This window comes from Puma concolor, chromosome A1, assembly GCF_028749965.1.
Source record: "Puma concolor isolate L17-30 chromosome A1, mPumCon1.1.hap2, whole genome shotgun sequence".
NCBI classification, from domain to species: domain Eukaryota; kingdom Metazoa; phylum Chordata; class Mammalia; order Carnivora; family Felidae; genus Puma; species Puma concolor.
In genome coordinates, this window is record NC_141667.1 from 74,940,550 (window position 1) to 74,965,237 (window position 24,688).

At 35.2% G+C, this 24,688-nt stretch overlaps 1 pseudogene; it reads right to left on the minus strand.

Moving 5' to 3' along the window:
* Positions 1 to 1,368: 1,368 nt before the first annotated feature.
* The window catches only part of LOC112860546 (small ribosomal subunit protein uS2 pseudogene), a 29,743-nt pseudogene continuing 6,423 nt past the window's right edge, over positions 1,369 to 24,688 (minus strand).

Sequence of the window (24,688 nt, forward strand, 5' to 3'; positions counted from 1 at the left end):
ACAACAAATGTTGGCAAGGATGTGGAGAAAGGGGAACACTTTTCACAGCTGGTGGGAATGCAAACTGGTTTAGCCACTCTGGAAAACAGTATGGAGGTTATTCAAAAAATTTAAAAATAAAATTATCCTATGATCCAGCAATTACACTACTTGGTATTTATCCAAAGGATACAAAAATGCTAATTCAAAGGGGCACATGTCCCCCATTGTTTACAGCAGTGCTATCAACAATAGCCAAAATATGGAAAGAGCCCAAATTCCTCTACTGATGAATAGATAAAGAAGATGTGGTGTATATATATTATATTATATATATAACATATATAATTCTACATATATTGCAACAATGTGGATGGAACTAGAATGTATTATGCTAAGCAAAATAAGTCAGAAAAAGATAAGTATCATATGATTTCACTCATATGTGGAATTTAAGAAACACAACAGATGAACATAGGGGAAGGGAAGGAAAAATAATATAAAAACAGAGAGGGAGGCAAACTATAAGAGACTCTTAAATACAGAGAACAAATTGAGTGTTGCTGGAGGGGATTTAGGTGGGGACATAGGCTAAATGGGCGTTGGCATTAAGGAGGGCACTTGTTGGGAGGAGCACTCAGTGTTATATGTAAGTGATGAATCACTGGGCTCTACTCCAGAAACCAACACTACACCGTATGTTAACTAAATTGCAGTAAGTTAGATAAAGTAAAAAAAAAAAAAAAAAAAAAAAAAGTTGGCCAATGTAAGCAGAAATATGGAAATCTTTTGAAATAACCAAAAAGAAATGCCAGAGATCAAAAACTGTAACAGAAATGAAGAATGCCTATGACAAAGTTATTAGTTGACTAGATTTGGCTGGGGAAATAATCTCTGAGCTAGGGGACATGTCAATCAATAGAAACCTCCACTATGGAAAAGCAAAAAGAACAAGATTGAAAGAAAAAAAAAAGGCAGAACAGAACAGAATATCCAAGGACTGTGGGACAACTACAAAAGCTGTAACATACACATAATAAGAATACTAAAAGGAAAAGAGAGAAGGGAACAGAAGAAATATCTTAAAAAATATTGACTGAGAATTTATCCAAATTAATGTCAGAGAGCAAATCATAGATCCAAGAAGCTCAGAGAATACCAAATGGAATATATGCAAACAAAACAAAACAAAACAAAAACCCCACTATTTTGGCATATCATTATCAAATACAGAAATAAAAAAATAAACAAAAATTCCCGAGGAAGCCAGAGAGCAGAAAACATCTTACCTGTAGAGAAGCAGAAATAAGAATTGCATCTGACCTTTTTTTTTTTTTTCCAGAAACTGTTTATTTTCCATCTGTTTATTTGCCTCTGTAGAAGAGCAGCTTAAGACCACTCAGTGGTTGTCCCTACCCAATCAGTGGCCTAAGTAGAGCGAGCTGCAGACGAGTCTTCAGTGGCAGGCTGAGTGCTCCAATATTCAGTAGGGAACTGCTGAAAGGCACAGAGGGCACCTGCACACCTTCAGACCAGTCTGCGACTTCAGGTTGAGTAGCGATTAGCTCAGGAGCTGCAGCAGTCCATTCACCCTGAAATTCCTCTTTGGTCACGGCCTTTTCAGCAGCAGTCTGCTCTTCCTTTTCAATCTCTTCAGGATCTCTGTAGACAGATTAGGCATGACTTCCCCTGGGTGTTCACAGGAAATGGTGCCACACATGTGCAGAACTTCCCAGGCCATCATCCACCACATTAGACCCACTGCATGAGCAACTGTGTTGTTGAAAGGATGGCAATGTCCACACAGTGCAGAGGAGAGTCTGTATTACACAGAGCAATGGTAGGCAGGTTTATATAAGACATCAGGCTGGTGGTCAGCCCTGGGATCAGTAACCACCAGAAGCCTTGGCTCCCAGAAGGATACCTAGATCTGGTTAGTGAAGATGCCAGGAGTGAAGTGGTCAGCAATAGTGGTGGCTCCAGTAGCAGCAGCAAACTTGGGCACAGCTCACTGGCCAGTATTCCTGGATGATAAGACATTGACATCAGCTGAGTTTTCAATGGCAACAATGGCACGAGCTACCAACTGAAGCTTCTCCCAGCTTCTCTTCAGATTTCTGATAGAGATACCATCACTTTTCCTTTTGTAGATGTACTGTTTTATTTAGAGGTCAAGTGGGTTCCTGCTACAAGAAATTTGAGGACATCCTCCTCCTTCATTTGCTGGACATCAAGGGCTTCAGACACTGTGAAAATTTCCCTTTAAGTTACGATGAAAATGCAAAACAACTGTATGGACCCCCCGACTGGAAAAGCAAAAACTGCATATGACTTCTTAAACCCTGTACAGGCCAGAAGAGAATGGGGTGAAAACATTTAAAGAGTAGACATAAAAAAACCAACAAGCTGGAATTCTGTACCCTGAATAATTATCCTTCCAAAATGAAGTAGAAATAGACTTTTTCAAACAAAAATTGAGGGAATCTCCTGCCAGTAGATAGTGTTGAGAGACATGTTAGAAATTCTTTAGAGAGAAGATAAATAATATAGGTCAGAAACTCAGATTAAGAGGAAGACTACTGAAGAAAGAATACCGAAGGTAAAATAAAACCTTTTTTTTTTAAATTTTTAATTGCTCTAACAGATAAGCTTGTTCAAAACAATAATAGCCAATGTATTCAATTATGTAATCTTTTGTATATATCTTATGTGTATATATGTATGCTTACTTGTAAGTGAGATAACTGAGCAAGTGGGAAGGTTAAATCAGGATTATTTGCTTGGTATAAGGTACTCACACTACCTATGAAGGTATTTTGTTTAGCTAAAGAAAAACAAACAAAAAGGTCATGACCAGACTTTGAAAACTTCATGAGTTTGTAATCCCCTTTGAGAGAGAGTTTAGAAGATGGAATGAAGTGGAGAATTTATACTCCACTAGTTAAAAATAACATTATAGGGGTGCCTGTGTGGCTCAATTGGTTAAGTATATAGGGCACTGGCAAATCTCTGAGATTAAAGTAAGAACAGAGATATGGTTGGAGTAGGACCCTGAGATCTGGGATAAGAAGAATATCTGCATTGACATTTGGCACAACTTTCTGGCCTACAGTATTGAACACAGAAAAAAATGGATGAATAAAAAAAATGTATCTGGAATTATAGAACCTTTAAGCCCATGGAGCTGAATCTAATATTCTTAAAGTGTATTGCAGAAAAATTAGATCAAATGCACGTCGATGTCATACCTGGAATCACACTACCATAATTATAAAATAGAGATTAGTGAGCAATTTAGATTTTATTGACCCTGTGTTTTAAAATAGTCTTCCACTCAAGATGCTGAAAGTTAATCTTCATAGGTTTATTGAAATTATTACTACAATGTCCTTGTAAGAGCCCTGCTCTGTGTAGAAATTCTAGAGTGATACATATTGAGAGACATTTGTTTTGACTATTAAAACTCTGTGTGACACATGCAGGAGTACTCACATGCACGAGTACACTAAATGACCTGGGATTTGAATGGAGTACAGGGCATGGAGCAGTTATGCTCCCCAGAGCCAATCACCTCTCTTGACTCTGAACTTTGCCAGATGACCTCTACTTTGGAAATGACGCAAAGTGCTGACTGAGACTGTATGCCAAAATCACTGCCATTGGTCAATGAATGGCTTCTCTCTCCCGGATACATAATGTTAGTCATGTTGCTTCTATGGGATCATTCAGGAAGGCATTCATATTGTGGAGAAATTCAAACTTGTAAGCTCACTTAAATTAGTTCTATTATATCAGGCCTCATGTACTTAAAATTTAAGAAAAATGACTTTATAACCTACATTAAGAGAAAATTACATCGTGAGGAGAAAGTGGATTTTGTTTAGCTTTTTACAATTTAGAATTGCAGACTATCTGATCATAATTTGCAGTTTATTTCCTCTCACTTCTTCACTTTCCTTATGTAGCTACAGCTTAAACAATGGATTTTATTTTGAGGAGTAAAAGTAATAAAATTGGAAATATTGGTTCACCTGGGTAACCTTATAACTGCTATAGGCCAAAGTATTGTGGTTGTCAATTTTAAATAATACTATGATTTTTTAAAAATGTTTGTTTATTTTTGCAAGTGTGCGCTTGAGCGGGGGAGGGGCAGGGAGCAGGACGGATGAGGATCCAAAACAGACTCCAGGCTGATGTGGGGCTTAAGCTCACGAAATGTGAAACTCTTGAACCATGAACTCACTAGCCATGTGATTATGACCTGAGCCAAAGTCAGATGTTCAACTGACTGGGCCACCTAGGTGCCCCAACTGATGCTATGATTTAACCCTTTAGGATAGGCAGTGTTAGAAAGAGTATCAGTCATCTGGGTTTGCTTTCTACCTCCACCACTTAAAGTATCTGTGACTTTAAATAACTGCTTTGTAATCTCTGATTAGCAAGTATTTTTCTTTAAAACATCTATAAGAATGTCTACTTCCCATAAATTCTGTCAGCGTTTATTAAGATAACTATGTAAAAATACTCCTTTGCTTATAGTGGTGCTAAATGAATATGGCATATATACACAATATATATGCCATATATACACAAATATTCTCTGCCTCGCTTTTCATGTAATGGGGCAGAGATCTATATAACTGGACATTCTAAGTTTATTGATTCTTTTTTTTTTAAATTTTTTTTTCAACGTTTATTTATTTTTGGGACAGAGAGAGACAGAGCATGAACGGGGGAGGGGCAGAGAGAGAGGGAGACACAGAATCGGAAACAGGCTCCAGGCTCTGAGCCATCAGCCCAGAGCCCGACGCGGGGCTCGAACTCACAGACCGCGAGATCGTGACCTGGCTGAAGTCGGAGGCTTAACCGACTGCGCCACCCAGGCGCCCCCTAAGTTTATTGATTCTTAAATGAAACTATATGTAACCATAAAGGACAATCTATAAATAATATCAATTTATATGTATGATTTATCAGTGTTTTATATATGTATATACATGTAATGCATATAATACATAATATATGTGTGTGTTGTATATATAGGCATGTGTGTACATTTTGCAAGATGAACCATTGGAAGAAGGATTGTTTTGTTCCATGAATGATTTGGGGATCATTGAATATCTATATACAAAAAAAAGTGTTTTATATACACTTCACAGCATATACAAAAATAAACTCAAAATGTTTTGTAATCCAAACATTTTACAAAATGTTTTGTAAAATTTCTAGAAGAAAACATAGGAGAAGACCTTTGTAATCTATTAAATGACATCAATTTCTGCAACACCAAAAGCACAGTCCATAAAAAAAGAAGTTGACAAATTTGTTTTCATAAAATTAAAATGTATGTTGTCCAAAAACAAAACAAAACAAAACAACAACAACAACAACAAAACCACCAAGGGAATGGAAAGACAAAACAGGGATTGGGAGAAAATATTTGTAAATTGTGTATATCCAAAATATCTCAAGTCTACTCAAAACTTAACAAGGAAACAACAACAAAAAATTAAAATTGGAAAAATACTTTAACATTTTATCAAATAATATATATAGATAGGAAATAAGCATGTGAAAAGATGCTACAGATCCTCAGTCATTCGGGAAGTACAAATTAAAACAATGAGAGAATACTATATATCTATTAGAATGGATACATTTAAACCATATCAAGTGCTGGAAAAGATATGAAGCAAGTCTTTTACATTTCTGGAAGGAATTCACAGTGGTAGACCACTTAGAAAAAATGTCAACTGCCTTAAAAAATGAACTGTACACCTACCATGAACTATTTACTCAAGAAAACTGAATGCATATAGAAATATTCATATAAATACTTCAAAGAACAAATACAACCCAACACCCAAAAAACTAAATCAATTTAAAAATGGGCAGAAGACATGAACAGACATTTCTCCAAAGAAGACTCACAGATATCCAAAAGACACATGAAAAGATGCTCAACAAATGAAAACTACAATGATAGAACACCTTGCACCTGTCAGTATGGCTAAAATCCACAACACAAGACATTAGACATCTTAGTGAAGATACAGTAAAAAAGAAACCTCCCTCTTGCATTGTTGGTGGGAATGCAAACTGGTGCAGCCACTGTGGAAAACAGTATGAAGAACATTCTTCAAATAGTTAAAAACAGAACCACCTTATGATCCAACAATTGCACTACTAGATATTTACCCAAAAAATAGAAAATTCAAAGGGATACACACACCCCTATGTTTATAGCAGCATTATTTACAATAGCCAAGATATGGAAGCAGCCCAAGTGTCTACTGACAAATGAATAAAGAAGACACACACACACGCACACACACGCACACACACACACACACACACACACACACACACACACATACACATATAATGGGGTATTATTCAGCCATAAAAAATGATTTCTTGTCATTTGCAACAACATGGATGGAGCTAGAGAGTATAATGCTAAGCAAAATAAGTCAACTAGAGAAAAACAAATACCATATGATCTCATTCATATGTAGAATTTTAGAAACAAAACAAACAAGCAAAGAGAGACAGAGAGAGAGAGAAAGAGAGAGAGAAACCCAAAACACAGACTATTAGCTCTAGAACAAACTGATGGTTACCAGAAGAGGGGGTGGGTCAGAAGGTGAGTTAAATAGGTGATGGGGACTAAAGAGTACCATTATCATGTAGGAAAAAAATAATAAAATAAAAACAAGTAAATAAAGTATAAACTGACTATAAAACAAGAAAATAAAATATTACCTAGAAATCAGGAAATAAACCTCGGTATATTCTGTTATTACTAGTTATGTTGCAATGGATAATACTTTGGTGTAACCAAATAGTGCTTCATTAAGAGTGCATTTCTACTCTACAAACATTTGAATTCTCTTGTTTCTTACAAGCTTTATACCTCTCAAAACACCTCAACTATACAAATCTATGAGTGGTTGCTTTGGTACAACATCTTAATGTGTTTAGCTATGAAGAGTTCAAATATAGATTTAAAATGAGTTATAAATATGACTTGGTTCATTTCATTGTTGTGTTAATAATTTGGGTGTTCTTAACAGTATATATGTATATTAAAGATTATAAAAGTCCAAATATTTCATAATATCATTGGAGAATGTAAATTTCTCCGTTACCTAACAAGATGGGTTATATAATACAACTTACTTTTGGGATAAATGCATGTTTTTAACCTCACCAGAAAAACACAAATCTGTATGTGGCTTTTATGAGTTACATGGAATGTACAGAAAACGTACCCCCCTTTTTTATGCTTCCTTTATAAAGTGACATAATGACTTAATTTGAGGATTTGAAAGGTACCTCCACCCCTCTCTTTAAGAAAATGAGTGAGTGATGGAATTAGAAGCTAACTGGAAAGGCTGCGCAGAAGTCGGAACCTGGTCTTTTTATTTCTGAGGTATGCATTCCAAAGAGGTAGCTTATCCCTCAACTAAGAAAGTGAACAGTCTCGACCACTGCAGGTCAGAAGTTTAAACTGAAAGGAAAATGTCTGGAACTGGACTCATGCATATAACAAAATCTGAACCCAAAAGAAAGCCAATTGCATAGTTTGACAGTGACCCTGGAGGAGGCAAATCCAATTAATTGGGAAAAGAATTAGTTTGAAGAGACCCCTCAAGTGGAGCTTGCCAGAAAGGATCTATCTCAGTAGCACATTTGAAGAACAGCCATCAAGTCAGGTGGATTATCAGTGCCCCTGTGCTAATCTCCAGTCAGAACATGAGATAGTTCATCTGCATTTTTTAGAAGCTGTCTTCCAATTAAAAGCTGATTTGTAAAAACAATGCCTTGTGTACTCTTAAGCCCCAAATACCCTGAGAAACCAATAGCAAAAAAAAAAAAAAAAAAAAAAAAAAAAAAAAAAAAAAAAAACCCAAAACAAAATACAAGGAATATTAGCTACAAGTTACTTTCACCAGCAGAAGGAGCTTATGTACCAATACTATGGGGATGGTCTAAAGCAAATTAATGCAGGCTCAGCTATAAAAAGAGCAGACGGAGCCCTCTGTTAAATAAAATTTAAATTCCAAAGATAACATTTCATAAGAAGGAGAAAGCAATGAAAGCATTCTTAAGCTAAAAATAAGATTTTTCATTTGTTTGAAGAAGAAAACGAAATTCACAGTGGTTTAGTTTACCAAGAAATAGAATTATTAACCTTAGTCTTCTGCTTTTGAGATTGTCATTAATGCAATGAAGACATTACATTACCTTCCTTCGAAGGTACATAAATGGAAATCACATTTTGAATCCATCAAAAAGATATAAGGTTAATTGTTTGTACTTTGGGCTTTGCTTTTCACTTATAATATTTATTTAACAATTAAATGTACCAGACATTGTGTTAGATTTCATGAATTCACGAGTTAATAAGAGCTAGCCGTTCTCAATAAACTTATCTTAGAGGTTTAGGTGGGTGAAGGAAAGAACACTAACAAAATAATTAGCAGTAGGTACTGAAGAGATGTATCTGTAACTGTTAATATCATTTTAACTTTTTAGAATGAGAAGTTTTAAAATCATAGAATATGTGTTGCTTATGATATGGGTAATAAAATTTTATAATCCAATTTTTTTAAGTCATCTGTGTAATTTCCTTCTGATTCTTGATCCTATCAACTATACTCATCAAAAGCCTTTTGTGAAATACTAGGACCAGTCATGTCACTAGTCAAGGTCAGTATAAGGAATATTAGATATATGACTGTATGACAAACCTTAATACTAGCACTAGTGATTTTTTAAAGGTATTAATTTCTCAAATAATTATTTAGTGTTATGAATTGAACAGCATTATTATTATAGAGATATAATAGTGAGAGAGTTGTTAAGTCCTTCCAATGGAAACTGATACTTTCCTGAAGAAGACACATAATAAATAAATGAATATATAAACAGGTAAATGGATACTATCATATGATACAGTAACAAATTATGTGAGGCAAAGTTAAGCTTTTGCTTAAAAGTCAAAATTAAAAGTAAGAAGTAAAGATTGATGGGAAGGAGGGGTATTGTAGATAGGTGGCAAAAAAACAAAAAACAAAAAGCCAATCTGAGAAGTCTTCATTAAACAGAGAATTGGAGTGAGGAAGATACTGAGTGGAAGAATATCAAAAGCATCTAATTTGAACTGTCAGCCCAGAGCCTGACTCGGGGGCTTGAAATCATGAACCACGAGATAATAAATGACCTGAGCTGAAGTTGGACGCCTGACGGACTGAGCCACCCAGGCGCCCTGATAATTTGACGTTAAATTCACAAAAACAATTATGGTTTGCTACATTTAAACTTGACTCATTAGACTCTAGGAATTACCTAAGTGCTTGAGAGAGTTCATTTGGTTATTCAGACAATTTAAGGACTTAAAAAGAACATGAATTATTAAAATTATAAATGCCGGTATCATTTAAACATGTTAAGTGACAAAATTGTAAGTCTTTTCAATAGTGATAATTAAATTGTACTAGTGTATAAGATATCATATATGCTCAATCTGTTTTTTTTTCATATATTAAGTCAACAAATTAAATTAGCAATTTAAAAAATCAAATTGCTCCAAATGAGGTGGTTTTTTTTGGTTTACAAAGATCACAAGTATACCATAGAACTTTGAGAATACATATTACTTTCTCAAGAAATATTTATTAAATAATCAATGAATAATTGGCTTTTCAGTACTTTTAGGATCATTTCCTTTATTAACCACGTTTTAGAATCATCTATGATAATTGTTAAACAATACAGACTTGCAGAGTCTCCCCCACTTATAACTACTGATTGAGTAGGTATTGGTGTAGTCTAGAAATCTGTTTTTCAATAATGTCTCTTTTGACTCTCAGCAATAGGCAAAGTTGTACTACACTGCCCTAAAGCACATTTCTAATTTGCTTCCTATCCAGTCTAGGCAGTTTTTTGACTAAGTCCCATGTCTGATGCCATCAACCTTTCTGATACAAACTTTCTCTGCGTGGATGTGTATCAGTGCAAGTTATGGCTCCTCTTTACTAGCTGGGATGCCTACCTGCCTCCAGATCACATGTATCCTGGGCTAAGAATCCTGGATAATGTGTTCTGATCCATCAGCAAGCTGCTTACTAATCTCATTTCATAATAATTCTTTTCACTTTATGACAGCCTGTACATGTCAGAAATAGGCATGAAAATAGCAAATTTGGATGGCAACTCACAGTAGAGCTTGACTACTTTTATGTTCCTTTCAGAAAAGCAACTCAGTTATTATGAATGTTTATTTGAATATGTTAAGATTACACTAAGGCTCTTGAGTGACACTTTTCTTTCTTCCTTTCTTTTTTGACATTATCCTAAAAATGACTCAGTTTTTGCTATTTGTAATAAAATCAAATATGTTATTCAATTGCAAATGCAGAAAATAACCTTCCAGTTTGATCTATTCCTAGGATGTACTATTTGAACATTAATAATTCCTTTTATAATTCATGGATCCTTAGCTTGCTATGAAATGATACTCTTTCCTGTGTAAAATCACGGTAAACATGCTCATTCAATAACTACCAACCATAGAGTTTACTCAGACAATGGAAGATTGGTTCTTAAAGTTATTGAAATCTATGCCATTTTCTACTGTCACTTTATATTCAAAATACTTCATCTGAATAAGATCTGTGATTATTGAGGACTGTCTCTTACATCCTATTGTCTGCCAGCAGAATTACTTGGGCTGAGTTGAATTTTTTCAGTCTACTGCATTTTTTCTAAAAAAAATAATGCATAAACCTATCATCTAAGTAAGGTACATGAGTTATCTAGTTCCCATTGGATAAAAAAGAAAAAAAACAAAAACAAAAACATTGCTACCCATGCAATCTTACAATGACAAAAACGTGGCAGCATACTATGTTACAAATCACCCTAAATTAAATTCACTCATATTTATCCTTATTTTCAGTTTCTTTTTTTTGTAAATTGAAAGCACAATTCAGTCTTTTTCATACTAAAAATAAGAATACCTTTTGTTAGTCATGTCATTTCTTAATTGCAGACAGAGAGATCAAGAAAGTGGTGTTTTGCAGGATCACTGTAGCTGCAAATTTGTAGCACAGTAATTGCCCAGCATGTGCTAACAAACTGTTCAGCTCATCCAGGCACACTCAGTCAAAGAGTGCAAGCAGGTAAAGAGAAGAAAGATAATCAATGGTAATCATTTCTGTATTTTTTCACTTCCTTTCAAATGCCATTGTCATCTCATTTATGTGAGAAAAACAAAAAGCAATTTAGAAAGTTACCAAAATTAAAAGGAGAAAAGTGCAATTTAGAGACAGGAAATATCCATGTGAATTGAAAGAAGGCTGGGTTCCTTCAACATTGAATGAGTACACTTTTGCAACAAAAAAAAGGATAACAGTATGTTGTTGTTCTAGTGATAATAGCCATCACGAGGAAAATCCAGAAGTATTGCATGATGAATTGAATTATGCTGTGCATATCAACAGGAGATAAGTAGATAAATGAATTACTGATTATAGTGACATACAGTGTGGTCCACAGTATTTTAGATTTTGAACATAATCAATGAAAAATGAGTACCCCAGTACTCTAAATATATAGTTAACTGTCAATAGTTCCTATACAAATATGGCTGATCATATTCATTAACTACCTGGCATACTTTTCTAGTGTAAGAAAAAAACGAGCTCTAAGTCTTTATCATTCCATATCTTTCCATATTCATTTGCATATATGTATATTTTCAGGCCTAGCCTCAATCTGAATAAAGACATGCATTTAAAGTGATTTAAAATTGACATTTCACTCAAAATGCCTGAAACATGTTCAAATTACAAAATTTGATTTTGTGATATCCTTATATCACCTAGGCATAATAAGAAACTCAAATGGATGCACTAATATACTTCGATTTCAATACTTGGATGTCTTTCCTTGTTTGGGGTTAAATAAGTTTTAAGTAAGTGTCTGATTTAAAATATTTGCAGAAAGTATGATTATTCAGATTTTTATTTCTCTGGTTCAGGGTTTTCTTGCTCATAATTCATGATGAATATCAAATCTTATATTTACATTTGGTGGGAGATTATCAAGTCACGTTTTACACCTACTAACGTTTACTTTATGGTGATAAGCTTAGAATCACTCTGCTGTTATGATAGTTCTTATTCCTAATTTCAGGTTTAATGGCAGGAGGAATGGGGGTAAAGAGCAACACATCTAAAGAAAATGACCCAATTGTTTCCTGTTTTTTTTTTTTAATATATTTTTAAATTTAAATCCAAGTAGGTTAACATACACTGTAATAATGACTTCAGGAATAGAATTTAATGATTCATCACTTACATTTAACACCCAGTGCTCATCCCGACAAGAGTCCTCTTCAATGCCCCTCGCCCATTTAGCCCATCCCCCAACTCAACTCCCCACCAGCAACCCTCAGTTTGTTCTATATATTTAAGAGTCTTTAATGGTTTGTCTCCCTCTCTGTTTTTTATCTTATTTTTCCTTCCCTTCCCTTCCCTTCATCTGTTTTGTTTCTTAAATTCCCCATTATGAGTGAAATCATATGACATTTGTCTTTCTCTGATTTATTTCGCTTAGCATAATACACTCTAGTTCCATGCACATTGTTGCAAATGGCAAGATTTCATTCTTTTTGATCACCAAGTAATATTCCATTGTGTGTGTGTGTGTGTGTGTGTGTGTGTGTGTGTGTACATCTTTTTTATACATTCACCTGTCTATGGACATTTGGGCTCTTTCCATACTTGGGCTATTTTCAATAGTGCTGCTATAAACATTGGGGTGCATGTGCCCCTTTGAATCAGCATTCCTGTATTCTTTGGATAAATACCTACTAGTGCAATTGCTGGGTTGTAGGGTAGTTCTATTTTTAATTTTCTGAGGAATCTCCATACTGTTTTCCAGAGTTGCTGTACCACTTTGCATTCCCATCGACGGTGTAAAAGGGTTCCTCTTTCTCCACATCTTTGCCAAAATCTGTTGTTTCCTGAGTTGTAGTTTTAGCAATTTTGACAGATGTGAGGTGGTATCTCATTGTGGTTTTGGTATGGATTTCCCTGATGATGAGTGATGTTAAGCATTTTTTCATGTGTCTGCTAGGCATCTGGATGTCTTCTTTGGAAAAGTGTTTATTCATGTCTTTTGCCCATTTCTTTACTGGATTATTTGTGTTTTGGTTGTTGAGTTTGATAAATTCGTTATAGCTTTTTGATACTAACCTTTTATCCGATAAGTCATTTACAAATATCTTCTCCATTCTGTTGGATGCCTCTTAGTTTTGCTGATTGTTTCCTTCGCTGTGCAGAAGCTGTTTATCTTGATGAGGTCTGAATAGTTCATTTTTTGCTTTTGTTTCCCTTGCCTCCAGAGACATATCAAATAAGAAGTTGCTGTGGCGGAGGTCAAAGAGGCTGTTGCCTGTTTTCTCCTCTAGGATTTTGATGGCTTCCTGTCTTATGTTTAGGTCTTTCATCCTTTTTGAGTTTATTTTTGTGTATGGTGTAAGAAAGTCTGACCCTGTTCTTTAACCTTAGGATTTACATCTCACTTGCTGCCTTTTATTTAATTTACAAAGTTATTTGCCTTCTCATACAAGCCCCATATTTAAGCCTATCAATCTGGATAACGTCTACAAAACGTTTTCAGATGTCCTGCTCACATATACAGTTATCACCAGGATTACTGGGTAACTAGTTTTCTAAAGTTAATACTACTTTTTAGCAAACATTTTAGTGATTGATTACAACTCATGAGTAATCATAATTCAGCATGTTTAGCACTTAGATAATATAACCCACCATGAATCTGCAGCAAATTATGAGTCAATCAGGCAGGAATCTATTTTATATTGCTGAAATTATCACATGTGGTCTATTCTCTGTCCTTTTAGGTCAATTCTGCAGATGAGAGTTACAACTTATTTCCTTAAAGCTATAAGAGTGCCTGTGTATCAGGCTGTCTTTAATTTTGTCCAAAACACTTGTATCATTTCTGTATATGCCCCTCTCCTGTTGAAGTGAAATATAAGTCTTTACCTCTATAACTATCTCTTTCTGTTTCTAGCATCTTGCAGTTTTAAGCTCTGGATTCTGTGGTGCCAAGACTTATTTTTATTTTTAATAAAAGCTTTATTCCAGAATAGTTTTAGATTTACATAAAGTTAAAATAGTAGCATGCCCCACATGTACCCACAAGTGCCATATCCATCAAGCCCAGATATTCCTATTATTAACATCTTACATTACTACAATATGTTTGTCACAATTAATAAATGTTGAAACATTATTATCAACAAAAGTTCATAATACTTCCAGATTTCCTTACTTTATACCTAATGTTCTTTTTTCTGTTCCAGAATCCCACCCAGGGAACATTACATTAATCTTCATGTAATCTTCATTAGGTTCCTCCTTCTGTAAAAGTTTATCAGACCTCCTTTGTATTCAATAATCTTGAAAGTTTTTTTCAGAGAGGTAAGAATAGATATTTATTCCATGAAAGAAAATATATTAAAATAGGAACGGAGAAGTAGAAACCCTCTGAGAAAATAGAAATATGGTATCAAACCTTTTTTAATTTTTAAATTTTATTTAAATCCAAGTTAGTTAACATATAGTACAATAATAATTCCAGGGATGGAATCTAGTGATCATCACTTACCTATAACACCAGTGCTCATCGCAACAAGTGCCCTCCTTAGTACCCATTACCCATTTAGCCCAGGCCCATATACAACACCCCTCTAGCAACCCTCAATACTAGTCAGATAATTTATAGAACACCCCTTAATTGGAATTTATCTAATATTCTTCTTTTGATAAGGTTGTGGTTATGGGCTTTTTGGGGGAAGAACACAGAGGAGGGCATTTTCACACATCCATATCTAGGGTATATGATATCAACATTACTCATCACTGTTGCTATTAATTTTGCTCATTTGGCTGAGGTAGTGTTTGTCAGGATTCTTCACTGTAAAGTCAATCTTGTTTTGCTTTTCTCATACTGTACTCTTTGGAGGGAAGTGACTATGCAGAGCTCACTTACAGTGTAAGGACTTATGCTCCATCCCCTTGAAGGATATTTGGACATAAAACATTACACTCCTAAATAATACATGAGCCAAAGGATAAACTCAAAAGAAATTAAGAAATATTTTGAACTAAATTAAAGTGGAAACACAATTTACCAAAATTTCGGGGATAAAGCAAAAGCAGTGTGTAGAGAGAAGCTTATAGTATTGAACACATATTAGAAAAAAAAATCTAAAATCAATAATCTAAGTTTTTAGATCTAAAAATCTTTTTCTAAAGGACTGGAAAAAGAAGAGCAAACTAAATCCCGGCAAACAGAAGAAAAAAATAAGAATTAGAACAGAAAATAAACTAGAAAACAGGAAAAATATGCAGAAAGTAATGAAACCAAAAGCTGTTTAAAAAAAAAAAGCAATAAAAGCAATAAGCCTTAGCCAGGAAACTAAGAAAAAAAAAAAGAGAGAGAGAGAGAGAGAGAGAGAGAGAGAGAGAGAAAGGACACAAACTACTAACATTAGAAATGAAAGAGGAGACATCACTACAAATCCAATGAACATTAAAAGTATAATACAGGAATGTTATGAACAATTCTATATCCACAAATTTGAGAACCTAGATGAAATGAATATCAACTCCTTGAAAGACAAAAGCTGCCACAACTCATAGGAGAAGAAATAGACAATCCTAATAGGCTTATGTAGATTAAAGAAACTGTAAGAGTTTGGGTATCATGATGATATTTTAGATACCAAAGATGCAACCCGTGAAAAAAAAATAATTGATAAGCTGGACTTAATTAAAATTACAAACTTCTGGGGCATCTGGGTGACTCAGTCGGTTGAGCGTCAGACTCTTGGTTGCAGCTCAGGTCATGATCCCAGGGTCTTAGGATAGAGCCCTGTGTTGGGCTCTGTGCTGAGCCTGGAGACTGCTTAAGATTCTCTCTCCCTCTTCCTCTGCCCCTCTCCCCATTACTTACTCTCTCTCTCTCTCTCTCTCTCTCTCAGATAAACAAAACAAAATAAAACAAGAAAACCCACTTTTGCTCTGCAAAAGACCCCGACAGAGAATGAAAAGATAAGCTACAGACTGGGAGAAAATATTTGCAAAAGACACATACAGTAAAAAAAAAAAAAGAAAATCCTGCGATCCAAAATATACAAAGAATAAGAAAACAAACAAACCAATTTAAAAATATTTCCAAAAGCTGGGGTGCCTGGGTGGCTCAGTCGGTTAAGCGTCCGACTTCAGCTCAGGTCATGATCTCACGGTCCGTGCGTTCGAGCCCTGCATCGGGCTCTTTGCTGACAGCTCAGAGCCTGGAGTCTGTTTCGGATTCTGTGTCTCCCTCTCTCTCTGCCCCTCCCCTGTTGATGCTCTGTCTCTCTCTGTCTTAAAAATAAGTAAACGTTAAAAAAATTAAAAAAATATATATTTCCAAAAGCCAGAACACTGGGTGCCTGGGTGGCTCTGTCAGTTAAGTGTCCAACTATTGGTTTCAGGTCAGGTCATGATCTCACAGTTTGTGAGTTCAAGCCCACATCAGGCTCTGAGCTGATAGTGCAGGGCTTGCTTGGGATTCTCTCTCTTCCTCTCTCTCTCCCTCTCTCTCTCTCTGCCCTTCCCCCACTCACTGTCTCTGCCTCTCTCTCAAAAATAAAGAAATAAACTAAAAAAAATTTTTTTAAATGCCCAAAAGCCAGAACAGACACATTACCAAAGAGGACATATAGATGGCAAATTAGCATATGAAAAGATGCTCAACATCATTTTGTCAATAGGCAAATGCAAATTAAAACAACACTGAAATGCTACTTATTAGAATGGGCAAAATCCAAAACACTCACAACTCCAAATGGTAACAAGAATGTGGTAAAGGTGTAGAGTAATAGGAACTCTCCTTCATTACCAGTAGGAATGGAAATGGCATAGATATGGCACTTTGGCACTTTGGAAGATGGCTTGGTGGTTTCTTACAAAACTAGCCATACTCTTACCATATGATCCAGCAATTATATTCCTTGGTGTTTATCAAAGGAGTTCAAAGCTAATGCCCATCCAAAACCTGCACTAAGATATATAGCAGTGTTATCTATAATGCCAAAACTTGGAATCACTGAAGATGTCCTTCAGTAGGTGAATGGATACATAAACTGTGGTACCTCCAGACAATGGAATATTATTCAATGCTAAAAAGAGATGAGCTATCAAGACAGGAAAAGACATAAGAGAAACTTAAATGCATATTACAAAGTGAAATAAGCCAATCTGAAAGGACTACATATTGTGGTGATTTTAACAATATGGCATGCTAGAAAAGGCAAAATTGGAAATCAGAAAGTTATTAGTGGGGTGGCAATCAATACGTGTAACGATTTTTAGGGCATCAAAAATACCTTGTATGATACTGTGATGACAGATACATGACATTATACATTTTTGCAAATCTACAGAAGAGAAAACCCCAAGAGTGGACCCTAATGTAAACTTTGGATGATTATGATGTGTTAATGTAGGTTTATCAGTTATAACATATGTACCACTCTAGCGGAAGATGTTGACAATGAAGGAGGCAATGCACATGTTGGGGCCAGGGTATGTAGGAAATCTCTGTATTTTCCTCTCAATTTTGCTGTAAAACTAAAACTGCTTTAAAAAATAGAGTCTAAAAATTTTTCCATTAGGGTCTTCAAAGCTTTTGCTGAGACTTTTCAATCATTTGTTTGTTTCAAATGTTTTGTAATTGCTTCTTGAAGCATTTTATGATTATGAGTTAAAATCCTTGTCAGATAATTCTATAATCTGTGCCATTTCAATTTTGGCATATGCCGCCTTTTTTTTATTCACCTTGAGCTTTTCCTGATTTTTTGCAACAGAGAAAAGGAGGCGACACCAATTATTTACTTCCAAATGGGATTGTAAGTCTAGCTTTCCCACTCAGCTTCTGTTGATACCTAGTGGGGAGGTTTTCCTGCTTTCTCAGGGCATGAGTGGGAATAATGGCTACCCAATAAGGTCTTCATTTACAGCACATTGGCTGAGAAGGTGATTCCTACTTGGCCTCTGTGGGAGTACTTTCCTTATAATAGGAAATGGTCAAAGTCCTGACTCTCCCCTAGGTCCCTCTGATGCCATCTCAACATAGATGGAAAGGGAGCTTCATCTCTGGGTAGGAGTGGAAATTCAGGCTTTCTGTATGGTCACTGATAGGGGTGGGTAGGTTGTGGCTCAGTACTGCAGGACAGTGATGAAGGTACCTACTCAATATCATGTCTTGTTTGACACCTCATCAGCAGGGGTTGGTGTGGAATTAGGTCTTCTGATTACAAGCTGGTGCAACTGAAGTCTAGACAGCTGTCAGTGGTAGAGATTTGACAGCATTTTTTCTGTGGTTTTTCTTTCCTGTGGAGTAGTATGATCATTGTTTAAAAGATTGCTGTCTTGCCAGCTGTCCCTTTTCTGGTCTGTTGTCTTAAGGGAGTAAGTTTTTTAAGGCCTTTTTTGGTCTGTATCTGTTGGTGTTTCCAGGTTGCCAGCCTCTCCAGGCTTTGTCTGTATATATAAAGCAAAAAGAAAACCGGGGAAATTCACCTTTCATTGAGCCCTGAGGGCCCAAGCTTGTTTGCGTTCTTGCTGCCTTTCAGAGTATTATTTTTGTAACATTTATGTTTAGATGATCAATTTCCCACTGGGAGGGTGGAACAGGAAGAAGTACATATATTCTACCTCTTTGGAGTTCTAGGCTTATTGAAGCTTTTTATATATGAAAATGGTATGATTAGGCTTACACTTTGAAGAGAAGAATCTTCTGTGGGGACATAGTTACAAGGTACAGAAACACAAGGCAAGAAATGATGTAAAGAAGAACTGAACACTGGCTGTACCATTAGAAGAGGGAACACAAATACAAAAATAAAGACATGAAGAGGCTAAGATTGTAGTTGTTTGTGATGAGTTGTTTGATAGAAAACATCACCCAGTAAACGTTTAAAATGTATAATATTGATGATACCTCTAGAAACTTATTCCCCATACATTAAACACTCTATGGTTCTGAAGACTTTTTTTTCATTTACAGAACTCTAATTGATATTTTAATATATAAAGAAAGAACCACATTCTAAAACATGGGGAATTATAAGGAAAAATATGCTTTGATCAAGGGCAAGAAAGTGCATGGTAGAGCAGAATAACATATTTATAGTAGCTACATTCCTTACTACATACAATGACTTACTGGAGAGTAAGGTTATATAATAAGAAACATCAGAAATTTTATAATCCTATGTTTGAATCCTAGAAAACACTAAAAACAAGATTCTAGTGAAAATGATTCTTCAAATTAACGCTTTAAATGGTAAAAATATTACATAACTCCTTCTATTAAGAATAAAATATATCAAAAAGAAAAGAATCGGATTAAAAATTAAATTTTTAAAGCAAATCATTAAAGACTGGTAGTAAACATGTTAAGCTTATATATTCATATATTGGGAATATGTATGTGCATACACTCACACATATATGCACACACATACACATGTATACATACAAACACACAAATGCAAACTAGTTGTAAAATCTCAGAACCCTTCTTCTTTATTTTTTAAACATGTTTGTAATACAGGTTTTGATTTTTAAAAGGATAGCAATGGTTTCACATCTGGAAAAAAATAAATTCATTAGGAAATCTGAAGTTAAAATGACTTCAATGAATACAAAATCTCAAAACTATGTGTTCAATATTGCTGATGAAACTTCACAACCTGACTTTTATTGAATATTTAGCACTTTTGACAAGTTTTTTCAGGTCCTAAATATCCTTATAAATTTTACGAACAAAATTTAATACAGCAGTCATATAAAGCCAAGCGATTGTTTATCTATCTTTCTTCTCAGAAACATTATCATTTTGACTTTATAAGATGCTCATCATGATAATAAAGTGATATAAATAGCTAATATTTACTGACACTTAACCCTGAATCAGGCATTATAATAAATGCTTTATGTGCAATCTCATTATAGTTAATAGATTCATCTGGGTGGTTGTTCAAAATTATACCAAGTAAGGATCAAGAGCAATATTCAAACTCAAAACTTCTCTATAGGATGTGTACTTAATCCCCATTACATTATCCTGAATTTGTATATAATTACATTTTCTTTTACAATGAAAGCTGGTGCAGCCACTCTGGAAAACAGTATGGAGGTTCCTCAAAAAAACTAAAAATATAACTACCCTATGACCCAGCAATTGCACTACTAGGCATTTATCCATGGGATACAGGTGTGCTGTTTTGAAGGGACACATGCACCCCCATGTTTATAGCAGCACTATCAACAATAGCCAAAGTATGGGAATAGCCCAAATGTCCACCGATGGATGAATGGATAAAGAAGATGTGGTATATATATATATACAATGGAGTATTAATCAGCAGTCAAAAAGAATGAAATCTTACCATTTGCAACTACGTGGATGGAACTGGAGGGTATTATGCTAAGTGAAATTAGTCAGAGAAAGACAAAAATCATATGACTTCACTCATATGAGGACTTTAAGAGACAAAACAGATGAACATAAGGGAAGGGAAACAAAAATAATATAAAAACAGGGAGGGGGACAAAACAGAAAAGACTCATATATATGGAGAACAAACTGAGGGTTACTGGAGGGATTGTGGGAGGGGGATGGGCTAAATGGGTAAGGGGCATTAAGGAATCTACTCCTGAAATCATTGTTTCACTATAGGCTAACTAATTTGGATGTAAATTTTTTAAATAAAAAAATTAAATTAAAATCTTTGTGGGTAAGGGGAGAGTAAACAAAATATGTTACCCAAAATAATTGTACCAATGTGAAATTTTTGACATCTAAAAAAGATAAAATTACCATAAGCGTAAGGCAAAAATCCTTTAGCTTGCAATTGAAAAAAATAATACTTTAGCTAATAGTTGGACAAAAAGTAATCTGCTGTTCCAGATATAAACAACATACCATTTATCTTTAGAAGGCCAAGGAAAATTTACAAATACCTCAACCATAATATATTTACTAAGATCTATTAGTATCTTTATAGATTTTGCTGAGCCTGTGGAGGACATCAGTTACTACCCTATTTTTACCACCCCTTTAAGCCACTCACAGAGATTACATTCTAAAAAGATTAAGGGGCACATGGGTGGTCCAGTGGGTTAAGTGTCTAACTCTTGATTTCAGCTCAGGTTATGATCTCATGGTTGTGAGATCCAGCCCCGCATCAGGCTCTGCACTGAGGAGGGAGCCTGCTTGGGATTTTCTCTCTCCTTCTCTCTCTGCCCCTCCCTACTCACACTCTCTCAAAATAAATAAACATTAAAAAAAAAAACCCAGAAAATAAAAAAAATAAAAATATTGAAAGACTCTCTAATACAACATAACAATTCTTATTTTTAAAACTAGTAGTTAGAACATAGTAGGTTTTTTAATCCTCAATTTTGATTACTTGAATAGCATACCGTCAGGCTCAGCCTCATGTGTACCACCTGCAGCTTTGCTCAGTTGACTTTGAACTGTGCATCCAGGAACATACAACTGAGATTTATCATAGATAAAGGATGTTTACCAATAGAGAATGAAATGATCAAGCTTTTTCCACAAGGAAGGATAAAACAAGTTGTACTTTTAACAGTTTTCATATATAACCTCAAATCCTGTTTATCCTTTTACCTGTAGCTGATTTCACAATCAATTTTAATTCTAAAGATCAAATGAAGAATAAAAAGGAGAATATATTTTATATTTTGAAAATCAATTCTGAAAAGCAACTCTGCACCAGCTTTCAAAACTTTGCTTAAGAATTAGTTGAGGAGCATTCTGACAGCTACCAAGCCACTCTCATGGCCAGTGGTCTCTGCAGCCCATCAGGCTGGTAAGAGTCACCAGGTGCTAGGTCGGGCACGCATACAGGGATCATGCATGCAGGTATGCATAGGGTTCATGGACATATCAGCTGCTGCATCAACTGCAACATAAAAGGCCCCACATGGAGGGCTATGTAATCACCCTGATGGAATCTGAGCAAGTGGCTTGGAGGCTGTGCTGAGCCTACAGCATCCTAGATGTCTGAGTTGATGACCACTTGGCCAATATGCATGATTTGCAACTATTAAAAAAGTGTATATACTGTATTTCAAAAATAAAAAAAAATTATTTGAGTAAAATAAACACCTATATTCTGAAATAATATTTCCCAGAACGGGCAGTACACTTTTAAGGATTATTTCATGTGTATTGACTTCCTATTTGGCAGTCAATAAATTGACAAAGAGAAAGATGTTAAATACAACTTACTCAAGTAGTCCCAAATATGTGTATTGAGCAAAAGTACTTAAAACTGTATAAATTCCAGTTCTTTGCAAAGTCATTCAACACACACACACACACACACACACACACACCCCTAGACTACTACACTTGGAACAGTAGCTGAACTAACACTGAAAACAAATAATTTTCTACATAGTACACTTTTGTGGATTTTGACAGCAGACAAGGAAAATAAATGTTTCATCCCCAAACCCTCCGGCTTTAAGTCAATGTTGTACCTTCTTGTTTTCCCCCACCTTTAATGCTTTCTAACATCCCAGGTGAAAGATGAAGGGTTATCTGTAACCTCAGGTTCTATCATTTTGAAGTGGAGTGATTGCAAACTCTCAAAATCAGGAAAATTGAACATTTTAAACGTGAGCTTTCAGCTTCATTCCTGAGTTTTTGATCCTATACAGTTAACTTTGTATGATATTGGGGATAAGTAAGCTACTAATGTCACTGGAGGTGTAATGATGTTAAGCAGACATCACATCACAGTCACAGATGTCAGGATAAAATTAGCTTATTCTATCAGAAGACATCAAACCTCAATTTTCATAAATAGAATACATGGATGGCACTGATTAAAGCAAAACAATAATTACAGTTAAAGGAAAGAAAACTATAGCTTCACAGAGTCACAGCCAATGTTTTTCTAAGCATTTTAGATGGAATCAAAGCCAATCCTAAAAACAATTGACTAAGCCTGCATAAAGATTGTTCTTTAGGCAAATTAATAAACAATGACTAAATCTTAGTAATGATAGTCCTGAAGCAAAATGCACATATCTATGTATAATTTCCCATTATAGAGTATAGAATATATTAAAGGGAGACAAAAAGAACCATGATTGTCCATGACTGTATTTAGATAGTTGGATTCAAAGAATTCTTTTTAATCATTACCTAGGAGATTATATTTGGAAAGAAAAAGTTAGTCTCACTTAAAGATATATTCCTCAATTAGATTCTGTGGTAAGGAGAATTCTAGATGACCCTGAAGGTTCAAATGCACCAGTATACATGTCTCTACAAACTCTCCCTCTGACTATTGGAAGAACTCCTGAATACGATGTGATATAAAGCTAGGTATTTTACATGACAAAATATTTTCAGATGTAATTAAAGCCCTTAATCAGTTGTGTTTGACTTAATTAAAGGGGAGGTTACCCTAAGAGGACTTGATCTAATCAGGTAAAAGAAAGACTAGAGCCTTCATGGAGATCAGATATGTTCTCCTGCTGGCTGCTTTGAAAACATGAACCAAAAAGTCAAAGTGTCAAGGCAGAGCAAAGGGCAAAGAACTGAACCTAGTGTTAGTCTCCAACAGCTAGCAAGAAAAGGGGACCTAAGGGGGACTTGGGTGGCTCAGTCAGTTGAGCGTCTGACTTTGGTTCAGGTCTTCATCTCACAGCTTGTGAGTTCAAGTTCCCTCTGTACTTACATCTCAGAGCCTGGAGCCTGTTTTGGATTCTGTGTCTCCATCTCTCTCTGCCCCTCTCCTGCTGGCACTCTGTCTTTCTTTCTCTCAAAAATAAATAAACATTAAAAAAGAAAAAAAAAAAGAAGGAAAATGGGACCTGAATCATATAGCCGCAAGGAACTGAACTCTACTAAAAACCATAGGCTTTGGAAGAGGGCCTCAAGCAGCAGAAAGGAACACAACGTGGAAACCATTTTGATTTCATCCTTGTGAGAGACCCTGAGAGGAGAATCCAATGAAGACATGCCCAGATCCCTGACACATGGAAACTGTGAGACCATACATGTATGTTGTTTTACATGGTTTAGTTTTTGGTAACTTGTTACATAGTCACAGAAAGTGACTCTTAACCTCAGAGTAAACTCTAGTTCCTACCAAGAGAACCAACATAAGCTTCATCTATTTTTATTATAATCACATATTGCTTAATTCAAGTCAAATCACATTTTTCCAAAAAAATTATATATTTTTTGTCAAGAATATATTTCACACACAAATACCCCATATATTCCTCAGGGACTATATTTTCTTCATTTAGACATAGGTATAATTTGAAAGAATTAAGTTCTACTTTTTACTCTCAAGCAGGCCCAAACTATTCATATTTCACTGATTAAAGCATGTTTAATTGTGGAACCCTAAATTAACACTCAGAATTGAAAACATAAATGCCTTATGATGCATGTGGCTGCAAAACTTATAGAGCATATTGATCCAATACATAGAGTTGCAGAAATATGTAATCATGTACAAGTATAGCTATTTGAGGAAGAAATTAATTGCTGAGGT